The following is a 13,189-nucleotide window of genomic DNA, read 5'->3' as shown; positions in this document are numbered from 1 at the left end:
ATCAGTCACATGACTTTGGGGCAGAGTTTCGAAAGCTTAACCTATCAGCAACAAAGCGAAATTTACACGATAGACTACCTCAAACTGTCAGTTACACGACTGTGTATGTCGCTTAAGCCACTCCTATTTGGCATTTTAGTTATGGAGGCAAGAAGACGCCCCCCCCCCCCCCTCTCTGGGTGTCTGATTTGCCGCCATCTTTAACTGTTCGGTGTCCGAATCGGAGTAGCTACGCGTACGAAATAAAGTTAATCCCAACTACAAAACATATATTTTTGTGGTAAGAGGGCGCAAAACATCAGTATTTACTGCTATTAATTACTGTTCGATTTATAGTTGAAATCTGAGCCTAGATATAAATTTAGATATAAAGTTAAAATCTCGACAAAGCAATGTAGGAAATACAGAGAAAATAAATCCTTTCTGACATCTAAAATCAGTTTCGATCAAGGTCTCTAAAACGAACAAGAAAAAGAGGATTTTCAGAGGGCAATTTATATAGATTTCGGAGGGCTGTGTTTATATAGAATAACTGATTTATGAGCAATCTAATTTCTTGTTCGTTTAAAACAGTGAAATGTCAGCTGCAAAAGATCGCACCAGAAACAGCACTCTCTCTGCCTGTCATAGACGTTCAGGAAAGGCTGAATGAAGTCATGTCAAGTACAATAATTCGGTGATCAATAATAACAGTTGTAGGACAGTATATAAGGAGGATAAGGATTTTGAAGTTGACTCGAAATCTGATAGGTAACCAGTGCAAGGACTTGAAAACAGGTGTAATGCATCCCTGATAGGATTCTTGCTGTCATATTCTGAACATATTGAAGATTGCTCAGTGTGGATTTAATTTCCCCAGTGAACAGGATGTGCATTTATTAATTCTAGAAAAAAAGCTTTTCTTGATTTCTCTAGTTCCCTTTAAAATAAACTATTATTCCGCAATGCAGAGTATTACATGGCCAGTATTTACACATGATATTTGTGATTTAAAGAAATTAACACAAGCAGCTTTTGGAGATTTAAGTGTTGGCTGAGTTATTGCAGGATAAAAGACTAGAGATGTTGGCAAGAAGAAGATAATTTGGGGAAAGCTGAGGAATACACTTATAACAAGAACACTTCCTAATGGGGTTAGGCATACTTTTGATGAAGATGATGAAGTTAACAGACTATATGTTTACATAGATACTGAAATAAGGATTGTATTTTAGATTATGTGTAGTTGCTGGCATTGAACTGTGTGTTGGATGCACATGAATTGAAGGAATGGGCAAACATAGCTGATGCGGATCCACAGAGCCAGCATATTAAGATGTTTATAATTAGAGGCAATTTGTTTAAATAACTAGGTATGGATACTGATGTGCAAGAGAGGTGGAAAGGCTGTTTCCTTAAGCCAGCACTATAAAATATTTTATTCTCAGTGAGATGCTGCCATTTCATCGTGGGTTTCTAACACTGTGTATAGTTCCATCCACACAGTGCCTTTACTTCCATCCATTTCTAATCTCTTTATCCAGTACAGAGGATTTGGAGCCTATCCCAGTAAGCAACGGACACAAGGCAGAATACACCCTGGACATAGCGCCAGTCCATCACAGGACAGACAGACACAAACACACACACACCAGGGCCAGTTTTCCCATAAACCAATTAACTTACCAGTATGTTTCGGAGTGCGAGAGGGAGTCATATCACACATATGGAGAAAAACCATGTAACCCAGAGAGAACATGTAAACCCCACACACACAGGATGGCAGAAATTGAACCTAAGACCCCAGTGCTGCAAGATAGCAATGCTAACCACTTCGCCACCATTATAAATGGATGGGTATCTTAGTTATCTTTCTGGTTCACAGGTTTGCATGCATAATTTAATTTTGAAAGCCACTGAGACATCAGGTACTACTGTTGTATTTATGAAAAAGAAACAAAACAAAAAACATACTAACAACTGTGCCATCCTACTCCTTAGTTAATACATTTTATTATTCATAAACAGTTAACATTGTTAGCAAAATATTTTGAATTATATTTAACCCTATTTTTTCTTTAGTTTTGTATTTAACTTATTATATGATAGTCAGACTTAATGTATATTTGAACAATGAAAATATATTTTTACAAGATGCGGGGGAAAGTGCAACAGCTTATTACAGTGCTAAATTTAATATTATTGATTGCTAATAGTTTATGCTAACACCTAACTTTCTTAATTAGATGTATTTAAAACAGTGAACTAAGTGTAACATACTATTCAGAAATACAATCGAAAATAGTTTTGTGGTGTTTGTATGGATGAAACGTTTCTAAAATGTATAACGTAACAAAATTAAAGACGATTAAAATCTGTAATCTTTCCACTTGTAATGTCATTAGACAGAACAACACGTTTCTGGTTTGTTTTAATTAGTATTAGTTAGTAGTTAGTAGTTTTAATTTAATTAGTATTGCAATTCGCACTGAGTCCCTTGCGAAGATATGGACTTAAGAATATTCGTGCCTGGTCAAAAAATGGCATTAAGCACTTAAAATTAATATGGTTAATAATAGTAAACTGTAACATGCTGTAACAAGATCGGTTAAACTGCGAAGAAAATGCTTTCAGAGGAAATGTTTCAGGTGTGAAGAACATAGATCTCCAATGCAATTTCAACCAAACCTGTTCGCACACACCCTGCCCCCACTACCATTAGAATATACACAAAGCACTGAAATCTTTCGAGCTAATGATCAGGTGACCCGAGAGAGAGCGAGAGAAACACCAAGGGGTGCGGAACCAGGGAACTATTTACATGGAAAACGGGCGATCTCCCCAGACTGTCCGCCCGTATCACTGTTACCTGGATACCTCTTTATTTAGAACTCACAAACACTGATTTTTAGTTTCGAAGGATTCAAGTAGGGTTTTAGATGAAAGGCAGCGACCTTAATCAAGCCCAAATCATAATTGAACCCATTCAGAGCCTACATTACATTTTAGCGTTTCATTCTGAGCAGAAGACCCTCACACCTGAAGAAGGCTTGCGTTTTCTCTCTTCTCTTTTAAGCATGTGTACAATGTGTAATACAATTACAATGTGTAATTACAATGCTGTAATACAATTTGAATCGTATGAGGGTGGGGGGGGAGGTGTCTTTCGCTGGAAATCTCGCCTGCTTCTACTTTACGAGCACAACCCCCTCTCTGCCGGAGTGCTGGCTGTGACGAATTAAACCGGTTTCACAGGTTTCAATCACAGACCATGTGACATGGGAGTCAGGAAACTAACACACAGCGCCACCGGATTTGATAACACTATATAAACGCTATAAAATAATGTGACTAGGCACAGAACAAGTTTACAGCACAGTACAATAATAAATGCTGACCATGACTTTAGAAGCATAAATTGCCTTACACTCAATTTAAACACAAGCTGTCTTTAGCCCTCTAAGCTGGTTCATACAGAAATGTAGAGATCCAGGCTCAGAACACACAGCTTCATTAGCGAATACATATGCAGGACAACTAGAGAAGACGTTTTACAGAGGATGGATTTTTAGAAACATCCCATCAGTGACATCACTGAAGTCAACTCCTAGGTACTGTAACTGTCGTGTGGATAGTTTCACAAGAATCAGACAAAGGTTTAAGCATCGCTTGTTCTAGATAAAACTGCAAAAAAAACAACAGCAACCCATAATGTACTTCTTTGCGGCTCTGTTTGCCCATATCATATAATCACAACGTGAAATCTAGAAAATAATATCACGTAACCAAAATCCGCAATATGGAAACAGAACCTGTGTAATTGTTGATAGATGATGTACTCGTAACATTTTTTCAAGACGAACTACAACATTTAAAAAATGACTTGTATGTACTTGATATCTCTAATCAATCCACGGGTCCCAGCCCAAAACGAAACTAAAACGCATACCGTTTCGCGCTTCTTATTAGTTGCTCAAAAGTAATTTGACCGTATGAAATGCATAATATAAACCTAGAAACATATACGTGAGCAGTACTTAAGCACTGTAGTATCGGTGTTAAGACATACCTCTCAAATACTGTAAATCAAGTTAAAAATATCTCAAGACCGATTCTGGTCATAATGAAACCATGTTTCGTGTATGTTTTCTTTAAAGTACCGAGACCAGCCATATACTCTATGTTTATGTTCCAAAATTAATATCGTTTATGGCCTTCACACGCGTTGCAGTATGCTCCTATTCTTTTTATGCTCAGCTACTAAGATTTCCCTTCAGTGGTAAAATCAGATATGAATATTCAATACTTAAACGGGCACAGTTAAGACATTAAATATACATATACATACTGTATACAGTACAGTTTTCATACGGTAATATGTTTATGTTCCTAAATCAATCTCTTTTATGAGCATGTGAAAGGCATGGTGAATCGATTCTCAAAAATTACTGTACTTTGCATGATTGGAAACAAATGCGTGATTGCAAAATGCTGTGGTGTTACTTTTACAAAGACGGTCAATGAAAAAAAGAATGTTGACCAGGGCAATACTTTGAGTTTACACTTACAGCTTGTCCAAGGTCATTCATTATTAATACTATTAGTAATATCTTCGTTAAAGACTTTGATGGCCACAGCTCAAACATGAGAGGTTGAGCTTTATTAGCTCCACCTTGCGGAAATTCCGGATACTATTATTTTGCTTGTCGTATTATAGGAGAATTTACGGTAACTCGCGGTATTTACCGGTAGCTTGCGGTAGACTGCGTACAGCGTACCGCAAAATAATGCGGTATCGCCCGCGCATTTTGAATGGCTGCATCTGTAGGCTGCCAAAAGTCTCCGAAACCAAATTTTGATAGCAGAAAATTCTCACTCGTCCAGAAGTTCCCTTGGGACCCAACATCCAGCACAGAGTGGTAAAAAAGCGTCTTTTTTGTAGACCCTTGCAGCGTGCATTGGTGGTTCAGTGGTAGAATTCTCGCCTGCCACGCGGGAGGCCCGGGTTCAATTCCCGGCCAATGCAGTGGCTTTTGCAGCGAGCGGCTCCATCACTTGCATCCCCTTTCAACTCGCAACTGAAAACCCACTAAAGCTTAGAAGGTGTGAGCCAGGTCAGTACCCGGATGAGGGTGACCTACAGGGAAAAGCAAAGCTTACAGCTGGAAGCGGTGTTAATGGAGCCAGCGGTGGGGTGCTCACCCTGAGGTCTGTGCGGGTCCCAATGCCCCAGTATAGTGACGGAGACGCTGTGTGGTAAAAAGGCGCTGTCTTTTGGATGAGATGTAAAACCGAGGTCATAGCTCTCTGTGGTCATTAAAAGTGACCACCAAAACCTTTGACAAAAGCTCTTGGTAATTGATGGTCTTCAATAATGCTTCTCCTTTAGGTACATTTGAAATCAGCTGAAAAATGCTGTGAAATGGGGGGGCACTTCAGGCCAGTGTAGGATTTGGGTTACAAGAACCATTAAACAGCACGAGAAAGCCCGTACACTGAATCGCAGGGCTTTCTATTCAAAGAAGGACAAAAGAAACTTCCCTGAATTCCATTTTTTGCAGCACAGAGAGAAAAGCAGGCATGAGGCCTGTTAGCTCAGTTGGTTAGAGCGTGGTGCTAATAACACCAAGGACGCGGGTTCGATCCCCGTTCGGGCCAGGTAGTGTCCTCCTCTCTTGCCAAAACCCGTTGCTTTCTTGCTGCGGTGAGATTGGTGGTAATTCAAAGACGCCACATACTGCCGACAGACGAGAGTGTTGTGGGAGAAGAGAGAAGTGATGGAAGATTGAAGAGTGTCCTAGGTGGAGCCAAGATGAAATGTCACAATTGCCTATGGGAGGATTTCAAATGTTTAAGATGGTAAAAATAACCGGAAGTGATCCCCCAGTCCGGCACAGTCTGACGTACTTCTGTCATATAAAGTGAAACTAGATGTCGAACTGGAGCCTCACTTATGTAAATTTGCAATATTTGCATAAGTGAGTCTCCAGTTATACATCTAGTTTCACTTTAAATGACAAAACTGAAGAGACTTAAAAGAGCTGGAGAGGATTTCTTACAACTTTTGAGCCGGCACAGTTTTCGAAAACGTTTTCTTCACGCTGCACTATACAGCACAGACAGCCAAGAGTCTCTAAAACAAAACGAATTGACAGATAGGAGAAAAGTCCCACTCGTCCTAAAGTTCCCAAAATCCAGCACTGAGCGTAAACAAAGTGTTCAAGTAGCGTGGGAATGCTACCCCTAATGCTAGCTGGAGTTTGAGCGTCTGGTTCAGAGTTTGCTCAAGAGTTTACCTTTCACAGATGCGCAAAGATGAATGTTGAGGGTGCACGCTTCAAGGCGCCTTACAGTGTAGGGAGTGATTAGAGACGATTCGTGACGTGTGCTCGTTCCCATATACCGTACGCCCCGGGTTGCAGTGCTAGGATGACGTCCAATACCGCTTCGGCACGTAACGGCATTATATTCAAGTGCAGGACATGAGGGTTTTATTTTGTTCGTTTTGTTCTGCTCTGCTTTGCTTTGTTTTGCTTTCCATGGCGTTTGTAAGAGCGTCAATAAAAAGGCGATTCCTGCGTCTAACACGAATGTAAGAGCTATTTCAAGTGCGGCTTCTAAAATGCTTGTAGACATTTGTCTGTTGTTGATTGTTTTTTTGTGTCTAACAAAGTGCCATTTTCCTGTCCAGACGGGGAGACTTTATCATTCCCATATGAAGCAACCCTTAAGTCCTCTGAGGCGTGTCTGTCTGCAAGGTTTGTATTTTGGAAAGGTTTTTTTTTTTAACGGAGAACGACTTTGAAAAAGATTTCCGCCGGCGTCTCGCGATCCGTGTGAGATTGTAGCAAGAACATGGTGCGGCTTCTTAAATGCTTGTGGACATTTGTCTGTTGTTGATTGTTTCTTTGTGTCTAACAAAGTGCCATTTTCCTGTCCGGACGGGGAGACTTTATCATTCCCACATGAAGCCACCCTTAAGTCCTCTGAGGCGTGTCTGTCTGCAAGGCTTGTATTTTGGAAAGGTTTTTTTTTTAATGGAGAACGACTTTGAAAAAGGTTTCCGCCGGCGCCTCGCGATCCATGTGAGATTGTAGCAAGAACGCAGCAGCGGCAGCGCTCGCTGTAGTCGTGGCCGAGTGGTTAAGGTGATAGACTAGAAATGCATTGGGGTCTCCCCGCGCAGGTTTGAATTCTGCCGACTACGGTGTCCTCCTCACGTCGTTGTGTGCCGGCGCAAGCAAGGAAAAGTGCCTTTCTGCTTTTCCTGGTGGTTTTAAAACGCGAGATCGCTTGTACCCGCTGCCTTGGAAAGAAATGTCTACATGTTTACTTGCACATTGTCTTTTGTTTGTTTGTACATTGTATTGATGCACTGTTTGCACTTTGTCTTGTTTTTTACACTTGTTTTACAATCGAGAGACCTTCTGTAAGTAAGAATTCCATTGTACCAGTACCGGTTACATATGGCAATAAAGTTCAAGTTCATTCTGAGCAGAAGACCCTCTCACCTGAAGAAGGCTTGCGTTTTCTCTCTTCTCTTTTAAGCATGTGTACAATGTGTAATACAATTACAATGGGTAATTACAATGCGAATCGTATGAGGGTGGGGGGGAGGTGTCTTTCGCTGGAAATCTCGCCTGCTTCTACTTTACGAGTACAACCCCCTCTCTGCCGGAGTGCTGGCTGTGACGAATTAAACCGGTTTCACAGGTTTCAATCACAGACCATGTGACATGGGAGTCAGGAAACTAACACACAGCGCCACCGGATTTGATAACACTATAAAAACGCTATAAAATAATGTGACTAGGCACAGAACAAGTTTACAGCACAGTACAATAATAAATGCTGACCATGACTTTAGAAGCATAAATTGCCTTACACTCAATTTAAACACAAGCTGTCTTTAGCCCTCTAAGCTGGTTCATACAGAAATGTAGAGATCCAGGCTCAGAACACACAGCTTCATTAGCGAATACATATGCAGGACAACTAGAGAAGACGTTTTACAGAGGATGGATTTTTAGAAACATCCCATCAGTGACATCACTGAAGTCAACTCCTAGGTACTGTAACTGTCGTGTGGATAGTTTCACAAGAATCAGACAAAGGTTTAAGCATCGCTTGTTCTAGATAAAACTGCAAAAAAAACAACAACAACCCATAATGTACTTCTTTGCGGCTCTGTTTGCCCAAATCATATATTCACAACGTGAAATCTAGAAAATAATATTACGTAACCAAAATCCGCAATATGGAAACAGAACCTGTGTAATTGTTGATAGATGATGTACTCGTAACATTTTTTCAAGACGAACTACAACATTTAAAAAATGACTTGTATGTACTTGATATCTCTAATCAATCCACGGGTCCCAGCACAAAACGAAACTAAAACGCATACCGTTTCGCGCTTCTTATTAGTTGCTCAAAAGTAATTTGACCGTATGAAATGCATAATATAAACCTAGAAACATATACGTGAGCAGTACTTAAGCACTGTAGTATCGGTGTTAAGACATACCTCTCAAATACTGTAAATCAAGTTAAAAATATCTCAAGACCGATTCTGGTCATAATGAAACCATGTTTCGTGTATGTTTTCTTTAAAGTACCGAGACCAGCCATATACTCTATGTTTATGTTCCAAAATTAATATCGTTTATGGCCTTCACACGCGTTGCAGTATGCTCCTATTCTTTTTATGCTCAGCTACTAAGATTTCCCTTCAGTGGTAAAATTAGATATGAATATTCAATACTTAAACGGGCACAGTTAAGACATTAAATATACATATACATACTGTATACAGTACAGTTTTCATACGGTAATATGTTTATGTTCCTAAATCAATCTCTTTTATGAGCATGTGAAAGGCATGGTGAATCGATTCTCAAAAATTACTGTACTTTGCATGATTGGAAACAAATGCGTGATTGCGAAATGCTGTGGTGTTACTTTTACAAAGACGGTCAATGAAAAAAAGAATGTTGACCAGGGCAATACTTTGAGTTTACACTTACAGCTTGTCCAAGGTCATTCATTATTCATACTATTAGTAATATCTTCGTTAAAGACTTTGATGGCCACAGCTCAAACATGAGAGGTTGAGCTTTATTAGCTCCACCTTGCGGAAATTCCGGATACTATTATTTTGCTTGTCGTATTATAGGAGAATTTACGGTAACTCGCGGTATTTACCGGAAGCTTGCGGTAGACTGCGTACAGCGTACCGCAAAATAATGCGGTATCGCCCGCGCATTTTGAATGGCTGCATCTGTAGGCTGCCAAAAGTCTCCGAAACCAAATTTTGATAGCAGAAAATTCTCACTCGTCCAGAAGTTCCCTTGGGACCCAACATCCAGCACAGAGTGGTAAAAAAGCGTCTTTTTTGGAGCCCCTTGCAGCGTGTATTGGTGGTTCAGTGGTAGAATTCTCGCCTGCCATGCGGGAGGCTGGGTTTCGATTCCCGGCCAATGCAGTGGCTTTTGCAGCGAGCGGCTCCATCACTTGCATCCCCTTTCAACTCGCAACTGAAAACCCACTAAAGCTTAGAAGGTGTGAGCCAGGTCAGTACCCGGATGAGGGTGACCTACAGGGAAAAGCAAAGCTTACAGCTGGAAGCGGTGTTAATGGAGCCAGGGGTGGGGTGCTCACCCTGAGGTCTGTGCGGGTCCCAATGCCCCAGTATAGTGACGGAGACGCTGTGTGGTAAAAAGGCGCCGTCTTTTGGATGAGATGTAAAACCGAGGTCATAGCTCTCTGTGGTCATTAAAAGTGACCACCAAAACCTTTGACAAAAGCTCTTGGTAATTGATGGTCTTCAATAATGCTTCTCCTTTAGGTACATTTGAAATCAGCTGAAAAATGCTGTGAAATGGGGGGGCACTTCAGGCCAGTGTAGGATTTGGGTTACAAGAACAATTAAACAGCACGAGAAAGCCCGTACACTGAATCGCAGGGCTTTCTATTCAAAGAAGGACAAAAGAAACTTCCCTGAATTCCATTTTTTGCAGCACAGAGAGGACAGCGGGCACGAGGCCTGTTAGCTCAGTTGGTTAGAGCGTGGTGCTAATAACGCCAAGGACGCGGGTTCGATCCCCGTTCGGGCCAGGTAGTCTCCTCCTCTCTTGCCAAAACCCGTTGCTTTCTTGCTGTGGTGAGATTGGTGGTAATTCAAAAACGCCACATACTGCCGACAGACGAGAGTGTTGTGGGAGAAGAGAGAAGTGATGGAAGATTGAAGAGTGTCCAAGGTGGAGCCAAGATGAAGTGTCACAATTGCCTAGGGGAGGATTTCAAATGTTTAAGATGGTAAAAATAACCGGAAGTGATCCCCCAGTCCGGCACAGTCTGACGTACTTCTGTCATATAAAGTGAAACTAGATGTCGAACTGGAGCCTCACTTATGTAAATTTGCAATATTTGCATAAGTGAGGCTCCAGTTATACATCTAGTTTCACTTTAAATGACAAAACTGAAGAGACTTAAAAGAGCTGGAGAGGATTTCTTACAACTTTTGAGCCGGCACAGTTTTCGAAAACGTTTTCTTCACGCTGCACTATTCAACACAGACAGCCAAGAGTCTCTAAAACAAAACGAATTGACAGATAGGAGAAAAGTCCCACTCGTGCTTAAGTTCCCAAAATCCAGCACTGAGCGTAAACAAAGTGTTCAAGTAGCGTGGGAATGCTACCCCTATTCCTAGCTGGAGTTTGAGCGTCTGGTTCAGAGTTTGCTCAAGAGTTTACCTTTCACAGATGCGCAAAGATGAATGTTGAGGGTGCACGCTTCAAGGCGCCTTACAGTGCAGGGAGTGATTAGAGACGATTCGTGACGTGTGCTCGTTCCCATATACCGTACGCCCCGGGTTGCAGTGCTAGGATGACGTCCAATACCGCTTCGGCACGTAACGGCATTATATTCAAGTGCAGGACATGAGGGTTTTATTTTGTTCGTTTTGTTCTGCTCTGCTTTGCTTTGTTTTGCTTTCCATGGCATTTGTAAGAGCGTCAATAAAAAGGCGATTCCTGCGTCTAACACGAATGTAAGAGCTATTTCAAGTGCGGCTTCTAAAATGCTTGTAGACATTTGTCTGTTGTTGATTGTTTTTTTGTGTCTAACAAAGTGCCATTTTCCTGTCCAGACGGGGAGACTTTATCATTCCCACATGAAGCAACCCTTAAGTCCTCTGAGGCGTGTCTGTCTGCAAGGTTTGTATTTTGGAAAGGTTTTTTTTTTTAACGGAGAACGACTTTGAAAAAGATTTCCGCCGGCGTCTCGCGATCCGTGTGAGATTGTAGCAAGAACATGGTGCGGCTTCTTAAATGCTTGTGGACATTTGTCTGTTGTTGATTGTTTCTTTGTGTCTAACAAAGTGCCATTTTCCTGTCCGGACGGGGAGACTTTATCATTCCCACATGAAGCCACCCTTAAGTCCTCTGAGGCGTGTCTGTCTGCAAGGCTTGTATTTTGAAAAGGTTTTTTTTTTAATGGAGAACGACTTTGAAAAAGGTTTCCGCCGGCGCCTCGCGATCCATGTGAGATTGTAGCAAGAACGCAGCAACGGCGACGCTTGCTGTAGTCGTGGCCGAGTGGTTAAGGCGATGGACTAGAAATCCATTGGGGTCTCCCCGCGCAGGTTCGAATCCTGCCGACTACGGTGTCCTCCTCACGTCGTTGTGTGCCGGCGCAAGCAAGGAAAAGTGCCTTTCTGCTTTTCCTGGTGGTTTTAAAACGCGAGATCGCTTGTACCCGCTGCCTTGGAAAGAAATGTCTACATGTTTACTTGCACATTGTCTATTGTTTGTTTGTACATTGTCTTGATGCACTGTTTGCACTTTGTCTTGTTTTTTACACTTGTTTTACAATCGAGAGACCTTCTGTAAGTAAGAATTCCATTGTACCAGTACCGGTTACATATGGCAATAAAGTTCAAGTTCAAATGCTTCAGCGTCCGCAAACGGCATTTTGCAGCTGGAAGCAGATGGCGACGCTTTTTGCGGTCGCGTGTCTTGTGCCCCATTTCCGGCCTTTAACATCGAATCAATAAAGCTGTTCGAACCGACACCATAGGTGCTTTTCTTACAACTTTTGATCTGACTCAGTTTCGGAATGCAATTCCTGAACACTGCGAGAGACAACCTACAGATGCAGCCATTCAAAATGAGCGGTAAAAACCCGTGGTACAGTAACCAACCCGCAGGGCACCGTAGGGCACCGCGGTAAGTGATTGGCTGGCCAAAATGACCGACAGGGGCACTCGTGGTGCATTGGTTGGTAGTGAAAAGATTTAATCATCTAATGTCTTTACTGTGCACATTTCAATCTGCTTAGTTTTGAATATTTATATGGAATTTTACCACTAAAGGGAAATTTTAGTAGCTGAGCATAAAAAGAAGAGGAGCATAACGCATCTGAAGGTCATAAACGATATTAATTTAGGAACATAAACATTACTGTATGTACATTAACTGTACTGTGTATGGCTGGTCTTGATAGTTTAAAGAAAAAATACACACCAGTCTTCCATTTCTCCCTAAACATTTTAAGCATGAAAGTTGTATGAAACGGTACCCAAATATGTGATTGCTGTATAGAATGAATTTTAATTTTTAAAAATTATTTAACACGAAAATTAAGCTGTTTACATCTTCCGCCTGAGAACAGTCACCCGTTGCTACCCAACGCAGAAACACAGCCACTAACTAGCAAAGAGAGGATATTAGCTAGCTAATATGATAAAGAAATAAATGATTATTTTGTTTATTTCTTTTGCACATTTATTTGAACATTTCCATCGATTGTACAAGCACTTGGAAACTGTCCAATCCCTAGTTCATCAAGCATTTACCGGTCTGGGGCCGGTCTGTGTCTTCTAGGATATAATGCCAGCGAACTCTTGTTTTTATGTCCACTATAACTACGCTGGGCAAACGTTCCGAGGTCAAATTCTTCCAGCACGGGGGTACCTTTAAAGCGGAGACGACGGCACCGAAATTTTTTGGCGCGCCTTCTCTTTAAAGCCCTGGCCAAATATGAAGACAGTACGTACAGTTATAATTCAAACGGAATTAAAAACTACACATCCCAGTTACCATGGTGGTGCTTGTGATCATTGCGTTTAACCAACGAAACAGGGCGAAAAATCAGTCACATGACTTTGGGGCAGAGTTTCGAAAGCTTAACCTATCAGCAACAAAGCGAA

General features: G+C 41.4%; 4 non-coding genes across 4 annotated transcripts; all 4 read left to right on the top strand.

The window, feature by feature from the left end:
* Positions 1-4,934: 4,934 nt before the first annotated feature.
* On the top strand, positions 4,935-5,005 carry trnag-gcc (transfer RNA glycine (anticodon GCC)). The gene has a single exon. It is a non-coding gene; the product is annotated as a tRNA-Gly (tRNA).
* Positions 5,006-5,563: 558 nt separating this feature from the next.
* On the top strand, positions 5,564-5,637 carry trnai-aau (transfer RNA isoleucine (anticodon AAU)). Its single transcript has one exon. It is a non-coding gene; the product is annotated as a tRNA-Ile (tRNA).
* A 4,384-nt stretch (positions 5,638-10,021) lies between these two features.
* trnai-aau (transfer RNA isoleucine (anticodon AAU)) lies at positions 10,022-10,095 on the top strand. The gene has a single exon. It is a non-coding gene; the product is annotated as a tRNA-Ile (tRNA).
* Positions 10,096-11,562: 1,467 nt separating this feature from the next.
* On the top strand, positions 11,563-11,644 carry trnas-aga (transfer RNA serine (anticodon AGA)). The gene has a single exon. It is a non-coding gene; the product is annotated as a tRNA-Ser (tRNA).
* The last annotated feature ends 1,545 nt before the right edge of the window (positions 11,645-13,189 follow it).

The sequence above is a fragment of the Atractosteus spatula genome (genome assembly GCF_055471065.1).
Source record: "Atractosteus spatula isolate fAtrSpa1 chromosome 16 unlocalized genomic scaffold, fAtrSpa1.hap1 SUPER_16_unloc_2, whole genome shotgun sequence".
Lineage (NCBI taxonomy): Eukaryota > Metazoa > Chordata > Actinopteri > Semionotiformes > Lepisosteidae > Atractosteus > Atractosteus spatula.
Note: the sequence above shows the minus strand (reverse complement) of the source record. Positions and strands in the feature narration are given on the sequence as shown.